Raw genomic sequence first — 22645 nt, 5'->3', positions numbered from 1 at the left:
AACTTGGAAAAATCATTGTAGCTCAAGTCCCCACCTACATATTCATCATGTATGTGTTTGAGGTTGGTATGATCTTGATGAAACACACATATAAAATTGCTGTTGTCTCGGATCAGTTGCTTCGGTATTTTAGAAAAAGTCTGTGCCAGGTAGAAGCAATCAATGTTTTTGTGTCGGCCCTGTGTAAAGAAATTTCTAACTTTGTTTTGATTATCCAGTATAATGTCATCAAACACAACAACAGAATTATCGAGACATTCATCTAATGGCTTAACATCTGATTCAAAAGTGGCAATATCCAATCCATCATATAGCTTCATCAACTGCTGATATTTTAATTGTTCCAAGCTCTTAGAGAAAACATACAAGTGCCTGTTTTTCCAGTCTAACCAGTTGGGTGCCAATAAAAAATTATCAACCATTAGTGTAGTTTTACCACAAGCAGATGGCCCAACAATAAGACACCTAATATTTTCAGGCAGCAAGTTGCCATTTCTCTTATTCTGCTGTTCAGGTTCTGGCAGCCTTTTTATAACATCCCAGGTGCTCATATTATCACTTTGTCTGCATCGATCCAGCTGTGTTCCGGATGACCCAGCCATTTGACAAGTAACTTGTTGCCTTTTCTGCGGATGATTTTTTCTATGAGATATGTGTCAGGCTGTTTAGTTTTGCTGAGCTCTTGTTCATAGAACCTGCCTTTGAGAATTTCTCCTCGGTGATCTTTTATTATATATGTGTTAAGGGTCCCGGGTTTAACTTGAACCACTGTAAATAATTCGGTGCTCCAGTTTCTTGTAAAGCCTCTTTTGAATAAGTGCTTATATTTGCTGATTCTTACTTGATCGCCCACCATGTATTTGGCCCTTCTTGTTGTTGGCTGGTATCTAGGATAATAAACAGTCCTGATCAATTTTTGCTCATCAGATGGAGTTACTTCAGAGGGTTTCATGTTGATTGTGGAATGGACCGAGTTGTTATATTTATGTAGAAGTTCTGGAAGAATATTAACCCATTTATAATTACCTTGAAGTGTAAATTGTTTATACATAAGATTTTTTAGGGTTTTGTTGAATCTCTCTACAATTGAGGCCTTGAGGTCACTGTAACTCGAGTAATGTTTTATTGCCTGGCTTTTAATAAATTGTTGAAACACTGAATTATAAAATTCTTTGCCATTATCTGTTTGCAAATAGCGCGGGGATCTTCCACTCTGATTGATGATTGTCCTGAGGGCTTCTGTAACACATTTTCCAGTCTTGGATTTGAGTGGCAGAGCCCAGGCAAATTTTGAAAATGTATCTATGACAGTGAGTAGATACTTGTAGCCCTTGTTGATTTTGTCTAAGTTTTTCAACTGTCCACTTGACAACTCAATCAAGTCGCTCTGCCATTAATCATCTATGCCCTTTGTGACTACTGGGAGTCTCTTAAAATTATGTCGGGCCTGTCTGTGTAATTCATCAACAATAATTTGTCTAGACATAATATGTAAACAAGAATATTGCAACTATGGGATGTTCAGCAGCTGAGACTACAGGATTTTCTAAATATATTTTGTCCCCTATTTGTATTTTAAATTCCAAAGTGCCATCATCTTCAGTATAGGCTGTTTCTAATGTATCGGGATCTGTAAAATCCTCTAACTCTACACTGGTGATTTTCACTTTGTTGTCAGCATTTGTTATTGATAAGGTAGGGTAGTGATGTGCCTGTGGTTGAAGCCAATATTTGATCTTGATTGGTCTCAATGTGCCCCCAACAAAAAACTGGTAATAAAATTGTGCAGGGGACAGCATATATATTTTGCCACCTGGTGTAAATGGTGAATCATATTCTTTGTTGGGGATGCTGTACAATTCAAGAATTACTGTATGTTTTGGATTCTCGATTATGCCGGTTATTTCTTTTTCTGCTGTAAGCAATCTGCTTGTTACAGATTCAAGGTGCTCATTGATGGTCCTAACAACATCATCATGGCCTGGCTTGATTTTTATGTCCACAGCAAGTCTCTTGTATTGTTGCACAATCTCTTGTAGTTGGGTGGCAAAAACAGACAGAGCATTTGCTTGATTGGATTCCATGGTCCCTAGCTGTTGCTTGATATTAGCTACAATTTGTTGCAAATTTTCAACAACTGCCAATTTTGAATTTTGAGCAGTAAGATCATGGACCTGTCTTCTGATATCCTCAAACAGGGCATGCAGTTCATTAATATGTTGATTGGTTGGAAGAGTGGCCACTGTCTGAGTGAGTTGTTTGATCTCTGCCTGGATATTCTTGATATCTTCTGATTTCAATATGCGATTCACTGCCCTCTTAATATTTTTAAGTTCCTGTGATGTAGGAAGATTTGATACTGTATTCTGCAAAGATTCAAGTGCCAATTTTACATTGTTTAATTCAGAAGCATCAGCCACATTTTGCATAGCATTTTGGAGCAGGGCTATATCTGCCTGAGAGGGAGTTGATTGCTGTAAAATTTCAAGCTTTGTTTGGATATCATCTATCAAGTGATGAAAATGAGATAGCTCAGATTCAGTGTTGAGGTTTTCAAGCTTTGTGATCTGTTGTTGGACACTAACAAGGGTATCTACAATCCCAGGCAGGCGAGATTCTAGTACATTTGCCAAATCACTTTGCACTGCTGCTATTGTACCTTCAAGATGGGTTATGGTACTTTGAATTTTTCCAAAATCTTCATATGTTTCAAGTTGCAGCTTAATATTTGCTACACTCCGAGTTATTGCACTCAAAGCATCAGAAGATGGCAAGTTGTTCATAAAATTTTCAAGTGTCTCAATTTTTTCTTTAACCTCGGCTATGGCATTGTTCAGAGGATCCAGATTAGGTATCTGGAGTGACTGAATCTGTTCTTTTAGAGTGGAAATCACTAGATCAAAATCTTCTTGTGATTTTATGCTTTTGACAATTGTTTGGAGCTGTGCCTGGACATTATTTATTTGCTCCTCTAATTGCTGTTTCAATTGCTCAGAATTGGTGGCCTGGGTCTTAAATTTGGCTTGAAGAGCTGCTACAGCTTCTTCTAAACTTTGAAAATTATCTAATGTTGCCAGGTCAGTATATTTCTGAAGCAGCACTTTGAGTTCAGAGTCAATTTTAAGAAGAGGGTCCATGCATTGTGATTGTAAATTTGTAATTTCTAATTGAAGACTGGCATTGAGTGTGGTTTGTAAAGCTTGCAAATCACTTCTTAATTTCTTGACTCTGACATCAAGCATCAGAATCTCATCACTGTGATCTTCATGTCTTGTATGGCCAAATATATCATTAGGCATTTTTGTTTTACTGGTTATTTATTATAGAGTATCTGATTCTTAATTCTATAAAAAAGGGTATAAGCTTGTCATATGATCCAGGGACCTCAATATATAAGCAGTCACCAGCAGAAACAGTATATACAGTGCCAGAAACCATGTTTGAGTGCTTAATTCTATAAATATTTCTCCCTACTGAAATCTTGACATCACCCTCAGGAGTTGTAATAAATTGTAATTGACCACCTACAGGTAATTGGTAATGATTTAAATTATTGTTAAATATGTACAATATTTTGCCTGTTTCTTCATCATTATCTGTAAGTATGCTGTTCAGATGAATAATTAACAAGCCACTCAGTTTAGACAGCATATCAGAAGAGGGTTGTGGTGTTGGTAGCTCCATAATAGCCTGTTTCTTGAACCCAAATAAGTTCATAGGCATGTTTATTTATTTCAAATCATGCTCTGTAATTGGGCATTGTTTCCCACTTTTCAAATCACAATGCCCCCAAGGTAGAGTATGTATGCCACATGATAAAATACATCTCTTATCATCATGTGGGTCCAGAGCCACTTTTCTTACAATATTTGAAGTCAGCAAGTGATCCTCACTCTGAATTCTATTTTCTGATGTTCTGATTGAACTCTGGGATTTGAGGCAATTTTTATAATCTTCAAATTGGAGATCTTTTTCCACAGTTACTTTGCCAATGCCCTTGGCTTTTTTGACAACAGCACCACTACATGTCTCAAAAGTGTACATCTTGGCTCTTAACCCAGCAAATTCCACAATAACATCACCAAGCGTCTCATCTTTTAACTTGCCAGGCACCTTTTTGTTGTGGGGTTGAATTCTTGTATGTTCACTGGTATCAAAGTATTGAAACAATTCAGACTGTGCAATATCTTGATAAACATCTTCTGTTTGAATATCAAGAATAAAACTATCAGTGTCCATGTACAATAATTTTACACGATCACCATAAAAAGGTTTCAGCACATCATAATACAATGTTAACATATGTAATTTGGACAATTCCAATATCACAGCCCCTACATAAATAGGTTTATCAAATTTGATCTTTGTTTTCATCATGTTGAAAAGTGCCATGTGCTCATCATAAATTCTTCTGTAATTGAAGTTGGGCTTTGCAACCAATTTTTTGCTCAGGCTGGGGTCAGTAATTATTTTAACATCGGTATGTTTTCTGACATTTTCAATTGTTTTGCCATACACTGAATCCACCATTAATTTAAACAAGCCCTTATCAAATTGGCTCTTTGCAGATGTTCGAAGCTCCGTGTTTGTATCAATGTATGGTTTCAACCATTCTGAGTGCCTGAACCTCAAAACTTTGCCAACTTTGGTCACTTGAACACCATGTTTCATCAGGAACTGGAGGTTTTTGTAATATATGACATAGCCTTGTTTCGGCTCCAGTGTCATCATGAGCTTCTTCTGTTTAGAGCCAGGTGAGCACTGAACCTCGGGAATTGGGGGCAGATCAGAAAATTTATTGTGCAAATCATCAGGAATTGTCAGATCAACTTCTAAGAAGAGGCCATAGTCACTGTCATCAAAGTCCTGAAGATCCTCAATATTGAAATCTTCGACCCATTCAAGCTCTGCATATGGCAATTTATCCATCATAGCGTGACCATAGAGGCTGTTTGAATCTACATACAATATATAATTTGATGGCCGTGCTGGATCATAATCAGGCAGCATAATATGCTTGTTATTTGCTCTGGCATATCTCTGGGAACATTGCACCATCCCCCCTCTTATACATTTCTCCATAAACAGATACATATCTTGATCGTGGATCAGATCCAATTGCATTTTAGTATTCAAAAACATTGAAGACCATGCTAGACCCGGGGCACTGAAAAAATACACTGGGTCCAGTTTATAATTTTGCATGGAAGATTTTCTGAATGCTTGCAATATATCAGCTAAGAGAGTGACATCAAGTTTCAAATATGCCATGTGATAATCACCAAATGTCTTGCATTTTAAATCGTTCCACATCAACTGAGCATGGTCATAATCTTCATCAGTGATTCCAGATCCTCTGATTTTGCTGTAAAACTCTTCTTGTGGTGGCAGGGAACACTCATCAAATTTAGAAAAATCTGTAACATAGTCATATGGATATACACCCTTCCGCCTAATTAATTTCAGGTCCTGATTTGGAAACAATGCACGTGTGATTTTGAATTGATCATCAGATAATTGAGTGGCCAGTGTATCCAGGCTAGCTGATAAAAATCTGTAAGAATCAAGAAATCTTATGTGAATAGGAACACCATCAACTTTAATTATCTTGCTAATAGATATATATTTCTCGTCATTTTCAGCTAAAATATTTAAATTCTGCTTGTCAAACCCCTCGTATCTGATCAGATGATGGAAATCATAATTGGATGCTCCATGGCAAAATATGGGGATAAATCTTGGTCTCTTGATCTTAATATTACAGCTATTACACAGGGCCATTAAGAATTTACCATCTGTATGAGAATGGTGATGTACCTTGATATTTGTATCTGAAAATTCAGAATCACATACCGGGCATTTTTCTGCATTGTTGAAATCCTCAATCTGATCCTCTGTTAAAGGCAACATAGGCTTTGATATTAATAAGATGTTAGATGCTATGTCACGGCACTCATTTTCTATTCTATGTGCAAATATTTTGATGGCATTTGGTCCCTTGTATGAATATTCTTTAATAACAACACCATCCCGTATAACCATATAACAAAAGCTGGAAGGTTCATGTTGCTGGTATGATGTACTTGAAGATTCTTCGGGATCTGGGCTACAGAATGCAAGAGATTTGAGATTTGATTCAGAATCCCAGACAATATATGCTGGGTGTTCCAACAAGGCTTCATTCTTTTTGAATTTGCAATTTTCACTTGGATTGGGCATCACCATATGAACAGGTTTATGGTTCCCACAGTATTTCAGATGCTCAATTAACTTGTTTTTAGCAATTTCTGCATTCTCTTCCCGAACCCCCTTCACCATTTTTTGACCATAAAATACAGATAAACATCTTCTGCACAACTTGAATATTGTATGAGTTTTGTCTAGTTGTGTTCTCACCAAAGCTTCAAGATTATGTATCAGAGTATAATGATATGTGCCATCCCCCTCAATTAAGAGCAGATCAATCGGAATAGCAGAATCATCATCAATTGTACTGATTCTGAGAGGATCTATCAAGCAATTGCCAGTGGAACAAATAAATACATTAATAGATAATTGTTTGCCATCGATGTGCTTGGCCTTTTTTTCAAATTTATCAATATTCTGAACTGACATTGGATATTCCAAACCCTCCATTGCATCGTCAAAATCGTGCTCATGCTGTTTGTAATAACTTATTCTCTGAGGATTCCTTGAAACTGGATACAAAACAGCTAATATACACCACAAAAAGCATTTCTGGTCGGTATTTTCAATATTGACCACGGCTCTTTTGTTTTTGATATTGGCAGGTAATGGCAGATATGTAGATCCTTGTAATGGGTTGAATTCAGAAATATTAACATATAACTTGTGTGATGAACCACATAGGCTCCATCCTGATTCTTTTGCCGCAAATTCAGAGTGTTTGATATTCAGTTGATTTATCAAGCTGCTTATTATTGTGTCTAAATTTGCATTTGAATATACCGGTACAGTTTCTGTTATGTGGGGGTGTGTAAATTTTGTAGCGTTTGGCTTCTTATATTGTATAAACAATTTGAGAGAGAGCTTATAAGAGCCATTTTGTGCATTTAGAATTGCCTGCACTTTAGGATTTACACTGTTCAAGAAATTCTCAATGCCGCATCTTGGCTCTGATACAAACCGGTGATCCCTTAATTGGCCGTTAAAACTGCTACGGATGGGTTCATGGCGTGGCTGTTTTGCTGCTCTGGCATTAACAGGTGCTTCGTGCTTTCTTTTCAGACCAGAAGTGGATGGTTGTGCAGAGCAAGTATTTTTATGTGTATATGTGAAATATTCCATGTTATATTTTCTATTGCATTTGGGGCAAATTTTTGTGGGAGTTTTGTATTTGTCTGGATTACAAATTTTTTGATGCTTGGCCCAATTAGAGCTGGATATATTCTTATTGCACTGATTACAATATTTTTGATTCGGCATTTTTGTTGTTGTTTATTATATACAATTTCCTGGGTTTCAATTCAAAACTTTATACTGAACAAAAAATATCAGTTGGGTTCAGCTGTGTGCTTTGTGTGTGTGTAGGTGTATATGTGTGTATGTGTGTTAATATTTTTGGCTTTGGTATTTATATAAAATTTCCTGGGTTTTAAATCTAATCTCTATGGATTAATATTAATAATATTAATCTTATGACAGGTTGTAAAGCCAATAGCCCACAAGTGTAAAATCATTCACACTGACCCAGCGCAAAATGCCTGCACAAACATGCATATCTTGAATAGCAATAACCTTGTTATGTATAACCGGCTGGGACAAATATAAGCTTGACTCTAAATATGAGTGGATTACAACAAATAACAGATTTTATATTGTTCAATATGAATTTAAACCAGTAAGTATGAGAAGCACTGTATCAACACATCTGTTCCCCTCAGTCAGTCTCACAATACTGAATGATGCAATACTCGGGAATTTCTGTAAATACTGGCGCTAAGGGCAAGGCAAAAATCAATACTACCGTCTCGGGAATTCCACACACTGACACAGAGGAGAAACATGCAAACATATAATATAAGAAATAGAGTGTCACGGAGCAAGCAAATTGAACCTAGTATCCAATTAAACTTAAACCGGAAGTAAATATGTGTGTGTATGTATGTGTATGTGCTTAATTTCTGGTGTGGCCAAAAATATATCACTTTTTGACAAGTTTATGGACAAAAATCTGGCTGATGCAACTTTTGTAAGTATGCACAAATCAATCTGAAGAGCTCTTACTTTCTGAAAAATTCCCGAGGGCATTTTTTACAAAAATCTTGAATTATAAGAGCTCCACACTTGAGCAAAAAACTCATATGGGCATGTTGAGCAAGTTTTAAGTATGGCCAAAGCTGCTGGAGGGGGGTTCGTACTTTCTCGAGTTTATAGTACAGTCAATACCACTACTGACGCTCTTCCACTTCCAAGAGAATTTTACAGCAGACTCAGAGAGAAAGGAATCACGGACGAAGAATACCAACACGCGCAACTCATGTGGGAGAAATTAGAATGTAGGACACTCGGAGACTACCACGACGCATACTTAAAATTAGACGTGACGATACTCGCCGATGTTTTTCAAGCGTTCAGGAAAACGGCAACGAATATTTACAAATTAGATCCGGCGTATTTCTACAGTCTACCGGGATTAGCGTGGTCGTCAATGTTATTCCAGACAAAGGTCAAGCTGGAACTGATATCGGACGTTGACATGTTGCTATTTATCGAAAGAGGGATACGAGGTGGAATGGTGCAATGCGTACAGAGACATGCAAAAGCTAATAACGTACACATGAAAGAAGATTACGATTCAAATCGAGCATCGAATTACATCTTCTACGCCGACGTTAATAATCTCTACGGACATGCCATGGTTCAAAAACTTCCTTACGGGGGATTCGAATGGTTAGATCCCACTTCGATAGATATTATTCATTTCGACGATAGCGAGTGTGGTTTCCTCGCAGAGGTAGATCTCCAATTCTCCGACCACCTGCACGACACGTTTTCGGATTTGCCTCCGACTCCCGAAATCAAATGTCCACCCGACTCGGTTCAAGACAAGCTTTTGTTAACATTGGACCCTAAACAGAGATACGTCGTCCACTACAAGAATCTCCGGTTTTTGATTGGGAAGGGTGTTCAGATAGTAAATGTTAGAAGAATACTAAAGTTTAAACATTCCACGTGGTTAAGACCTTACATAGAAACTAACACACAACATAGAACAGCTGCCACTTCCGATTTAGACAAGGATTTTTTTAAATTAATGAACAATGCGGTGTACGGAAAAACCATGGAGAATGTTAGAAAGCACGTAGACGTGAAATTAATTTCCGATAAGAATAAATGTCGGAAGTGGATAGCCGATCCTAGATTCAAGTCGAGAAAAATTTACAACGAGAATTTAGCACTTTTCAATCTAGATATAAAATTGATGAAATTCAGAAAACCAATTTACGTTGGCGCAACAGTTCTCGACTTGTCGAAACTTTACATGTTCGAATTTCATTATGACGTGATGAAACCCTTCTACAATGAAAAAATATCACTTTTGTACACGGACACCGACAGCTTCATTTACAGCATACAAACACCTAACCTATACGAAGACATAAAAAATCCTTCCATGCTTGAGTATTTCGATACTTCTGCGTATCCTCAACCCAACAGATTTGGAATTCCATCCCGTAACAAAAAAGTCCTAGGTAAACTGAAAGATGAATGTAACGGTGATATTATTGTCGAGTTCGCGGGTTTGCGTTCGAAGATGTATGCCATGAGAACAGAGAGTAGCGTCACGAAGAAAGCAAAAGGTGTGGGCAAGAATACGGTGGAGAACAAACTCACCTTCCACGATTACATCGATTGCCTTTACTCACAATCGACGATACTAAGCATAGAACAAAGAATCCAAAGTGTAGACCACGTGATTACAACAAACAAAGTTAGGAAAGTAGCATTAGATCCGCATGACGATAAAAGATGTATTTTGTCTTGTGGAATCCACACGTTGCCTTGGGGACACTATCGTTTAGAAATTAGTAAAAATTGTAGGCAATGCAAATGAAAGAAAAAAATAAACTTAAATAACTATAACTAAAATAAAAAAAACTTTGACTGTCTCAAATTATCACATACACAATAAATAACTAGCAAGAACAATGAATCTCTTTGCTTTCGGAAAGCAAACAATGGAGACTGTACACCGCACGGCAGATCATGAATTTCTACCTTCCATGTTATCTAAACTCAACGGTCTGTTGATCAAGCAATTTTCGGAACGCTGTTCTTCTTGCTGGAAAAATGACGATTTCGGATTCGCGACGATCGACGTGACGTGGAAACCCAACGACGGAAAATACAGAAACAAAATCAACGACTTTCTAAACGTTGCAACGTTGTGAGAATAAATAACCAGCATGCCTATGAATTTGTTCGGTTTCAAAAAACAGATCATTATGGAAACCATACCAGATCATGAAGTCTTACCTTCCGTGTTACCTAAACTCAACGGTCTGTTGATTATTCACCTCAACAGCATTTGGACGAAACTGAATGACGATGTGGGCAAGATGTTTTATGTTTTTAATAACAATTTACATTTCTACGAAATTCCGATCGACGGGAAACTTCAAATCACCGTGAATCCGGAAAACGCAGGCGAAATCAAAATTTCTACCGGCAAGAACATTTTTCGAATCAAGCACGACAAGATGCTTTCTAACATTACGTACGATGTGTCTGCAGGATATTATTTTTACATAGAACTCCTCGGAGATTACGACAAACTTATTCCTCTCTTCGTAGAATTACGAATCGTCTATCCTATTATAAATAACCGTTAACCAAAAATGCCTAACGACATTTTCGGCAACACCAAGCGTGTAGACCATGCAGAAGAGATTCTCATGTTGGACATTCGAGTTAAGAAGTTAAGGACCGATTTGATCGCTTTGCAGGAGACCTTAAACAAAAGTTTAGAGTCGGAAATCGCTACGCTCCAAACGCAATGTCTCGACCCCATTCTGAAAATCGATTCCGAACTGAAGGCGCTGATAAAAAATTATGTCGATGTACCTTCTTACGACAACGTTCAAAATATACAGTTGAGCGTGGATTCGCTTCAAAATGATTTGGCCAAATTACAGCAATTTCAATCGAAAAATGAAGATTTGGAAAAATTGAAACTCGAAATCGAAGAACGAACTTCCGCAATAGAAAAGAATTTCTCTGAACTTCAAACCGTCGTGAACGATATTGATGTAGAACGCTTACATGTCGTCGTTTCCAAATTACAAGAAGAATTCACCAGCACGTTGGAAGAAATTAAATCCAAGTTACAGACTTTGGAAGATACAATGACAAACCTACCATCGTCGGACGAACTGCAGGTCATCGGTAAAAGCGTCGCGAACATAAAAATTCAATTGGAGGCCTATCGAGATTTCGAACACATTCAAACCACCATCGCTACGCTTCAGGCGTCCTTGGAATTGATCAACGAAGAAATTAAAAATATTCACGCTGAAGCGAGAGCGTTGACGAGCATTCAAGACACGTTGAGCACGGTTCAGCAGAAGATCGAATATTTAGAAAATTTGAACGTCGAAACGAATCTCGCTCATTTTCATCACGTACTCGACAACATACAGGGTGACTTGGAATCGTTACGGACGAGCGTGCCTTCGAGCGAAGATTTGGAAAAATTGAAAACGGCGGTGACGGCACTATCCGATTCGAGCGACATCAAAAGTTCATTGAGCGATCTCGAGAGTAGGGTGGCCAATCTCCCCACCTCCAAAGAATTGCACGCTTTGAAAAGAAACATATCTCGAATGCTGAAACGACTAGAAACGGAAACGGCGAACGTGGAACAGATTCGATACGAAATTAGTTCGCTGGTGTCGACGCTGCCCACTTCGCAGAGCGTCGCCGACCTTCACACGCAGTTTACAGAGATGCGAAGGATCGTGAACGATCTTACCGAGAAGAGCTCGAAATTGAATCAAGTCGAGAACCTTCAGAATATTGTCGTCAACATCAGAGATCAAGTTGGAGTGCTGGAATCCACGCAGGAATCGACGCTGGCTTCTTTCGGTGCCAAGTTGCAAGAACTCAACGAAAACTACAAGCAGTTGAACGTGGAAGTGAAAATCAAACCGTCGTTTTCTGCTGTAACAGATACCATAGTCGAGCATTTGCTGCCCATCGAAAATAAACTCGGACAAGTTCACAGTAATCTGCTCGGCGTCGACACTAAATTCGCTAAACTGCATTCTCTGCAAGCCATCGAAATCAACAGCGTACCCAATCAACAGAGAATCTCCACGTTCGTCGAAGGTAACAAACTGTACATGTTACATCCTTATCATCCGTACTACAAGTTTCTCCTCGATGGCACGATTCAGATAAACGAATTTTCGTACTGGTCTCACGGTAGAAAAGCTAGCGTTCCTACCATGACTTTGATATCGAATCGTGGTGTCCAGAAAGCAGGAAACATTCCTCTGGCACGTTGGAACGAAACGCGCAACATATATGAAATACACGAAGACGAAGATCTCATCGTTTTCGACGTGAGTGCCGGCGATAAGCTGATCATTCAAAACACGAGCGAAGTGCCACCCTCTTTGAATCCCATCACGCTTGTGCTTCTCTTGAAACGTAATCTCTAAGAAAAAATGTCTAGGCAAGCCATCGTCGAAGAATTGCATAAACCTGCACGCCGCAACTACGAACGTTTGGCTGTGGTAACCAAGGGCATCGACGACCTCTGGCAAAGCGACCTCGTGGAGATGAGTAGCGGCAATTTGAAAAACGTACATAAATTGAACAAGGGCAACAAGTACCTCCTCACCGTCATAGACACATTTTCGAAATTCGCATGGGCTCTACCTTTGAAGGCGAAAACGGGAACATGCGTCACGGAAGCATTCAAATTAATTTTTCGCGAAAGCGGTGGCAGACGACCACGGTTTCTGCAAACGGACAACGGTAAAGAATTTTACAACGCCGTATTCCAAAAATTTATTCAAAAACACAAGATTCGACATTATTCGAGCTTCAGTCACATCAAAGCCAGCATCGTGGAAAGATTCAATCGAACCTTGAAAACACACATGTGGAAACGATTCACGCTTCGGGGAAATTACAAATGGGTCGACATCCTGCCGGAACTCGTCGACACCTATAATGATACGGTACACAGAACGATAGGCATGAAGAAAGCTGACGTTACGAAATCTGACGAGCAGCGTTTAATTTCTAGCGTTTACTGTCCAAAGTACACACCCACGACAAAAAAAGCTAAATACAAAATTGGAGACCAGGTGAGGATCAGCAAATTCAAACACACCTTCGAGAAGGGATTCACAAAAAATTGGAGCACGGAACTTTTTACGGTGGTTCGAGTTCTACCCGGAAACCGACACACGTATATAATAAAAGATAGTAGCGGCGAGATTTTGAAAGGAAGATTTTACGAAGAGGAACTCTCTAAAACGAAACACCCCGACACGTACCTCATCGAGAAAGTATTGCGTAGGAAAGGTGACAAACTGTTTGTCAAATGGCTGGGACTTCCGGAAAAGAGTTGGATCGACGCGAACGAAGTGATCTTGTGAGTACGTGGAACGTGGTGAAGCGTCTACCGGATCTGGAAAGTCAAACGAGAAAAAAAAAGAACGGCGAGTTGCTTCCCGACAGCATCCGCTGTCTGATCGTAGGTCCTTCGGGGTGTGGGAAAACGACACTGCTCGTGGACAATTTTCTCCTCGCACCGAATTGGTTAGATTGGAAGAACAGGCACCTGTACGTGTTCTCGAAAAGTTTGGAGCAATCCAAATACCAGCAACTGATGAAACTGTACGATGGTCTGGACATTGCAACGTTTGCTTCGGAAATAAAACCACTCGACGATTGTCGTGAAAATTCAGTTGTTGTGTTCGACGACGCCATCCTGGAAAATCAAAATGAAATTCGCAACTTTTTCACGCAAGGTCGTCACAAAGGAATGGATTGTTTTTACCTAGCTCAAACGTTTTCCAAAATTCCAAAACAGTTAGTGCGCGACAACGCTAATTTCATATGTTTGTTTCGTCAAGATCACACCAACCTCAAGCACGCGTACGATGACTACGTAGGCGGAGACATGAACTACAATCAATTTTCGGAAGGCTGCTGTTCTACTTGCTGGAACGGTGACGATTTCGGATTCGCTACGATCGACATGACGAGGAAACCCAACGACGGAAAATACAGAAACAAAATCAACGACTTTCTAAACGTTGCAACGTTGTGAGAAACGACGTGTATAAATAACGTCATGACGAAACGAAAAATCGAAGACGAAAATCTCAAGCTTCGCGATTACCTCGCGAAACGCTTCAAAGGTTGGAAATCCGAGAATCGCGGATTCTACGAAGAGAAGAAACGTCAGGATCAACCTGTGATCGATGCCATCAGCGGTCTAGGTAAAGAAATTAAAAGTGTCACGGAACAAAATAAAAATTTGATAAATGAACTCGTACCGCTCGCAGCTAAAAGTTACGCCGTACCCACGCCCATTTCGAGCATTCCTTCGACGCCGTTCGAACTGAAGGATGCACCGGCACGACGTCGAGCCATAGGCAGCACGTCGTCTTCAGATAAAATCGAGTTGGGACCTTTGGCACGAGACTACCTGAGCACGGGGAAATTCGACAAGGATGAAGTGTTCGGATTGTATCCCAGCATGGAAACCAGCGAAGGCGGCGGTGTGGTGTGGAAGATTGGGAAATCGAAGGTGACCTTCGAAGGCAACGACATTAAAGTCAATTTAGGCGACAAGGATAGTTGGAACAGGTATCCGGGTACGGTGGGACTGTGGGAACTCGTTGCCAAAAAGCAGCCGAAAGATTACACAGACGAAGATTACCAAAGTTACAAGGAAATTCTGATCATGACGGATGCCTTGTACCAGAACAACGACGCCTCGCAGAATAGGGTGAAATCGAGCAGCGGCGAGAAGTACAGGAATCTCATCAAACCGATTTGGAACCAGGTCAAAACAGGCAGCGGCGTCAAACGCTACAACACGTTACCCAAAGAATTCGTTTGGGTGGACGACGTTAGGAAACTCGTGGACCGATTGTTGGTGATAGCCGGCGAAGAGAATGCAGGCAATCGTAATTTCTACAACGAGAAGGTTGGCATCGTGGACATGATCAGCACGAAACTTTCCAACTTCATCGTGAACGACGACAAGGGCATAGGTTACCTGATCAAAATCATCAACACGCTGCCTCCGAAATTTTGGAACGTGGCCGAAGGAAAGGTACTCGTGAACGACATCATCAACAAGTTACCTTTCGAGATGCATCTACCTGGCTACCAGTACTGCGGACCGGGTACCAAACTCGAGAAAAGATTGGAGAGAGGAGACAAGGGTGTGAATCCGTTGGACGCCGCATGCAAAGATCACGACATCGCCTACAACACCACGCAGTCGGATCTGGACGCACGTCACGAAGCAGACAAAAAATTGGAACATGCAGCTTTCGAAAGGTTCGTGAGCAGAGACGCATCGCTGGGTGAACGGGTCGCCGCACTGGGTACCACCATCGCCATGAACACGAAACAAAAATTGGGGTGAGGTATATAAATAACATACCGTAAAAAAACTTGATATATAAATAACACACATCGTAAAAAAATAATCTTCGGTATATATAAATAACACACATCGTGAAAAAAAAAGCAATTAAATTTCTCTCTAACACTCTGACAACTGAAAAAATGAGCGATCTCCAAGCATTAAAACAAATGCTAAATTTGTCAGTCGAGTATGTAAAAATTCAGGAATTGGAAGTCGACAAACCTTACACGATAACTTCCGGTTCAATAGTTTCTACCCAGTATGGTCCCAAGGTACGCCTGTTGCTCAACGCACAATACAGTCTATTTTTACCAGATCGATACGCTAACATGTTATCCGACGAGAAGCTATCTATTTTAATCGAGAACAAAACTCGAATCGTGTACAAGGGGACAAAGGAACTTCTTGGCAAGAAAACGAAGCATGTAATAGAATTTGTGTAACGACTGCGAGGCCTTGAAAATATATAAATAACATACCGTAAAAAAACTACACAAGAAAAATCTCAGAATATATATATAAATAACATACCGTGAAAATAACACATAGAGCATCAACATGAAGCCCAAGGGTGTCGTGTACCAGATACCATATTCGAATCTTAAAAATCTAGGTGCCCTCGATGGGTTACTTACCAAGAAACAACGTGAGAAGAAACGTTCTTCCTTGTCGAAAGGACACGGAATGAAATTACTGCTCAGCACACCTCAATTGAAAAGATTGCAGCGTTCGCGGAAACAGCAAAAAATCGGAGGTTTCATATTCAGCATCCCGGCCATCCTGGCAGCATTGGGGGCCGTTGGAAGTTTGGCTGGCGGAAGTGCCGCCATCGCGAAAACCGTCATCGACTCGAAGAAGAACAAGGCCGAGTTGGAAGAACAGAAACGTCACAACCTGGCCATGGAGAAGAAAGGAGGAAAAGGCGTGATGAGAAAGTTTAAAAAAAAGAAACAGAAGCACTCACCAACCGAGACATTGAATCTCTGATCGAACCGTTACAAATCAAACACTTCAGAGGAGTTTTCATGTCCGACTCGTTACCTTCAAGCGTTAAAAGAAGAGAATGGGGAGTAGTCAACTTGGACAATCAAAAAAATCCAGGCACGCATTGGATATGTTACCACAAAAATGATGATAAAGCATTCGTTTTCGATTCTTTCGGAGGTGTTCCACCTACAAATTTAATTTATTATCTGAAAACGAACAAAACCTCTATATACTACAACGACGAACGCATTCAAAATTTCGGAGACGTGAACTGCGGCCATCTCTGCCTTTCCGTACTCACGTTTCTCTCTAAAATAAATAACCCTACGATCGAGGATTTCCAGAAAGCATTGTGGAACCTCAAACAGCATCACTAGGATGGGCGTGTTCCATCTCACGAGCGAATCTTCAATCTTGAAACTCACGCTGCACGACGACATCGTCTATCCTAAATCCGTGGCTCTGCGTGCATTCTACAGCATGTACCTCATACCTAACGTCACGCAGCACAACAACAAAATTAGCGTCGGAAGCGAACACATCGTCGTCACGCCAGGACAATACAATCTTTCCACTTTGCAAGCTCAATTACCCAAAGGCACATACCTTTCTCAAAATTCGGTCACGCACAGAGTGGAAATCCTATCCGCTACGGAGACCGTGGACCTGGGCACCATGGGAGAACTTTTAGGTTTCGAGAACGACACCAAACTCGAAGCTGGCATCAAGCACGTGGCAACCAACATTCCTAAATTCTTGGCCATAGAGACTCTGAACGTACACTGTAACGTGGCCGAAGGTATGATCACGAAATCTTCGGACGGATTGTTAGGAAGTCACAAGCAGACGGGAATCATAGCCACTTTCAAACCAAGTTCCGAGTTCATGGAACCGATCATCTACACACCCTCTTCGCCGATCTATTTTCCAGTATGTCGCAACCGCATAGACGACATAGAGTTGGTGGTGACGAACGAGAAAGGAGACGTGGTGGATTTCGCAGGTGCCACTACGACGGCGATCGTGGAGATCAACGTATAATAAATAACCATACATGTAAAATGGAGCAAATCGAAAGTTACGAATTGCAATCTTTCCCTCCCAACCGTCGCACGTTCGCCAATCTCAACGAGGCGAACAGGGAGATCGAATACGACGTGGACGTAGGCGATGGGTTTGTTCATCCTCACAGAGCGGACCTCTACCTTCAATTCGACGTGTTGAAGAAAGAAAGCGGAGACGCGTTTCCCGCAGCAGCAAACTTGATACTCGTGGACAACTTCGTGCCTCACCTGTTCTCGCAGGTGGAGGTGAGGAAACACAACACCGTCATCGACAGAATAGATTATCCAGGCATCACGTCGACGGCGGTGGGAACGTTGAAATTATCCAAAACGGACGCAGCGTACTACCAGGCCGGGGGATTCGAAGCCGGGGCCAAAATATCGACGAGAAGTCACACGGTGCTCTTTCCCATGCGTCTGCGGCCTGGTTTCTTCTCGGACTACAAGGAGATCATGTGGAAGGGAGGACTGAGGGTTACGTTTCGAAGAGCGGCCAACGACAACGACGCACTGATGCGATACGCTACTTTGGGTCCGGACGGCACCACGCCGATAGCCAACACTTTACCCGAAGCAGCCAAGTGCGTCATCCGGAGCATGGAATTGAGAATGCCGGTGGTGGAATACGAAACGAACTACGCCCTCCAGTACAAAGCGGAGATCTTGAAAAGTCCGCAGGTGCCGATTCACTTTCACGGTTACCAGTGCGTACAGAAAATGGCGTCGGGAAGTCACATGGAATTCGACGTGACGACGCAGTTCAACAACATACAGTTCGACATGCCAGATTTCGTCGTAGTGCTTTTTCAGACCGGGAGGGACAAGAATCAGGAAAAAGATTCCAGCAAGTTCGACGACTGCAAGATCAAGAACGTTTATCTGAAGAACGGTAGGAACGAAGTGTTCCCGCGCGAGAATTACAACCTCGACATGACCAAAAACGATTACCTCAAACTTTACGAAGCTTACACGGCTTACAAACGCGTGACCGAGGGAAGCGTGGACATGTATTACACGCCCAGCGAATTCAAAGCACGGAGACCCATGACCGTCATCAACACATCTAAGAGAAGGCAGGTGGTGGTCAACGATCGCACCAACATCAAGGTCGTCTGCGAGTTCCACGACGCGCTGCCTGCCGATACTCTATGCAGCGTCATCCTGATTGCAGAGAAGTCCTTCGTCCACGACGTGAAGAACGAGAGGGTGACGGAACAGTTTTAAAATTCATAAAAAATTGCCACATACTAAAAATCAACATCCAACACATTTTAGGTTATATAAAATTTGTGAAAACCTTATAATACTGAAATATTAAAACAAACAGAGTCCCTTGTAGGTTAGTTCGGTGCGTAAATAAAAAAATGATAGGTTAAGTTATATCACTTAGGATCGTAAAAAAAATTAAAAAATCGTAAAAAAAAAATAGGTTAAGTTGTATCACGTAAGATCGTGATATACCTACCAAGTATAAATGGAAAAAATGAGTGCAGTGAAAATTTGTACTAAAACATCGCTAAACGCTAAAACATCGACAAAAAATTGTCAAAATATGTCAAAAACTTATATTCGATTGATAAAAAAAAATACCTACAAAATATGATCCTCAAATGATGACGTTCAAACAGTGCATAAATAAAAAAAATGATAGGTTAAGTTATATCACTTAGGATCGTAAAAAAAATTAAATAATCGTAAAAAAAAGGATAGGTTAAGTTGTATCACGTAAGATCATAATATACCTACCAAGTATGAGTGGAAAAAAAAATGAGTATAGTGAAAATTTGTACTAAAACATCGCTAAACGCTAAAACATCGACAAAAAATTGTCAAAATATGTCAAAAACTTATATTCGATTGATAAAAAAAGGCATACCTACTAAGTATTGCGTAGAACCGGCCAATATACACTACTCCCGACACGTACCTCATCGAGAAAGTATTGCGTAGGAAAGGTGACAAACTGTTTGTCAAATGGCTGGGACTTCCGGAAAAGAGTTGGATCGACGCGAACGAAGTGATCTTGTGAGCACGTGGAACGTGGTGAAGCGTCTACCGGATCCGGAAAGTCAAACGAAGAAAAAGAACGGTGAGTTGCTTCCCGACAGCATCCGCTGTCTGATAGTAGGTCCTTCGGGGTGTGGGAAAACGACACTGCTCGTGGACAATTTTCTCCTCGCACCGAATTGGTTAGATTGGAAGAACAGGCACCTGTACGTGTTCTCGAAAAGTTTGGAGCAATCCAAATACCAGCAACTGATGAAACTGTACGATGGTCTGGACATTGCAACGTTCGCATCGGAAATAAAACCACTCGACGATTGTCGTGAAAATTCAGTCGTTGTGTTCGACGACGCCATCCTGGAAAATCAAAATGAAATTCGCAACTTTTTCACGCAAGGTCGTCACAAAGGAATGGATTGTTTTTACCTAGCTCAAACGTTTTCCAAAATTCCAAAACAGTTAGTACGCGACAACGCTAATTTCATATGTTTGTTTCGTCAAGATCACACCAACCTCAAGCACGCGTACGATGACTACGTAGGCGGAGACATGAACTACAATCAATTTTCGGAACGCTGCTGCTCTACTTGCTGGAACGGTGACGATTTCGGATTCGCGACGATCGACATGACGAGGAAACCCAGCGACGGAAAATACAGAAACAAAATCAACGACTTTCTAAACGTTGCAACGTTGTGAGAAACGACGTATATAAATAAACGTTATGACGAAACGAAAAATCGAAGACGAAAATCTCAAGCTTCGCGATTACCTCGCGAAACGCTTCAAAGGTTGGAAATCCGAGAATCGCGGATTCTACGAAGAGAAGAAACGTCAGGATCAACCTGTGATCGATGCCATCAGCGGTCTAGGTAAAGAAATTAAAAGTGTCACGGAACAAAATAAAAATTTGATCAACGAACTCGTACCGCTCGCAGCTAAAAGTTACGCTGTACCCACGCCTATTTCGAGCATTCCTTCGACGCCGTTCGAACTGAAGGATGCACCGGCACGACGTCGAGCTATTGGTAGCACGTCGTCTTCGGATAAAATCGAGTTGGGATCTTTGGCACGAGACTACCTGAGCACGGGGAAATTCGACAAGGATGAAGTGTTCGGATTGTATCCCAGCATGGAAACCAACGAAGGCGGTGGTGTGGTGTGGAAGATTGGGAAATCGAAGGTGACCTTCGAAGGCAACGACATTAAAGTTAATTTAGGCGAGAAGGATAGTTGGACCAGGTATCCGGGTACGGTGGGACTGTGGGAACTCGTTGCCAAAAAGCAGCCGAAAGATTACACCAACGAAGATTACCAGAGTTACAAGGAAATTCTGATCATGACGGATGCCTTGTAGCAGAACAACGACGCCTCGCAGAATAGGGTGAAATCGAGCCGCGGCGAGAAGTACAGGAATCTCATCAAACCGATTTGGAACCAGGTCAAAACAGGCAGCGGCGTCAAACGCTACAACACGTTACCCAAAGAATTCGTTTGGGTGGACGACGTGAGGAAGCTCGTGGACCGATTGTTTGTAATAGCCGGCGAAGAGAATGCAGGCAACCGTAATTTCTACAACGAGAAGGTTGGCATCGTGGACATGATCAGCACGAAACTTTCCAACTTCATCGTGAACGACGACAAGGGCATAGGTTACCTGATCAAAATCATCAACACGCTACCTCCGAAATTTTGGAACGTGGCCGAAGGAAAGGGACTCGTGAACGACATCATCAACAAGTTACCTTTCGAGATGCATCTACCTGGCTACCAGTACTGCGGACCGGGTACCAAACTCGAGAAAAGATTGGAGAGAGGAGACAAGGGTGTGAATCCGTTGGACGCCGCATGCAAAGATCACGACATCGCTTACAACACCACGCAGACGGATCTGGATGCACGTCACGAAGCAGACAGAAAGTTAGAGCACGCAGCTTTCGAAAGGTTCGTGAGCAGAGACGCATCGCTGGGTGAACGGGTCGCCGCACTGGGTACCACCATCGCCATGAACACAAAACAAAAATTGGGGTGGGGTATATAAATAACATCCAGTAAAAAAACTACACAAGAAAAAATCTCAGAATATATATATAAATAACATACCGTGAAAATAACACATAAAGCATCAACATGAAGCCCAAGGGTGTCGTGTACCAGATACCATATTCGAATCTAAAAAATCTAGGTGCCCTCGATGGGTTACTCACCAAGAAACAACGCGAGAAGAAACGTTCTTGCTTGTCGAAAGGACACGGAATGAAATTGCTGCTCAGCACACCTCAATTGAAAAGATTGCAGCGTTCGCGGAAACAGCAAAAAATCGGAGGTTTCATATTCAGCATCCCGGCCATCCTAGCAGCATTGGGGGCCGTTGGAAGTTTGGCCGGTGGAAGTGCCGCCATCGCGAAAACCGTCATCGACTCGAAGAAGAACAAGGCGGAATTGGAAGAACAGAAACGTCACAACCTGGCCATGGAGAAGAAAGGGGGGAAGGGCGTGATGAAGAAGTTAAAAAAAAAAACAACAGCACTCACCAACCGAGACATTAAATCTCTGATCGGACCGTTACAAATCAAACACTTCAGAGGAGTTTTCATGTCCGACTCGTTACCTTCAAGCGTTAAAAAAAGAGAATGCGGTGTAGTCAACTTGGACAATCAAAAAAATCCAGGCACGCATTGGATATGTTACCACAAAAATGATGATAAAGCATTCGTTTTCGATTCTTTCGGAGGTGTTCCACCTACAAATTTAATTCATTATCTGAAAACGAACAAAACCTCTATATACTACAACGACGAACGCATTCAAAATTTCGGAGACGTGAACTGCGGTCATCTCTGCCTCTCCGTGCTCGCGTTTCTCTCTAAAATAAATAACCCTACGATCGAGGATTTCCAGAAAGCATTGTGGAACCTTAAACAGCATCACTAGGATGGGCGTG

This window comes from Lepisma saccharinum, chromosome 12 (assembly GCF_977018435.1).
Source record: "Lepisma saccharinum chromosome 12, izLepSacc3.1, whole genome shotgun sequence".
Lineage (NCBI taxonomy): Eukaryota > Metazoa > Arthropoda > Insecta > Zygentoma > Lepismatidae > Lepisma > Lepisma saccharinum.
This window is presented reverse-complemented; position numbering follows the sequence as displayed.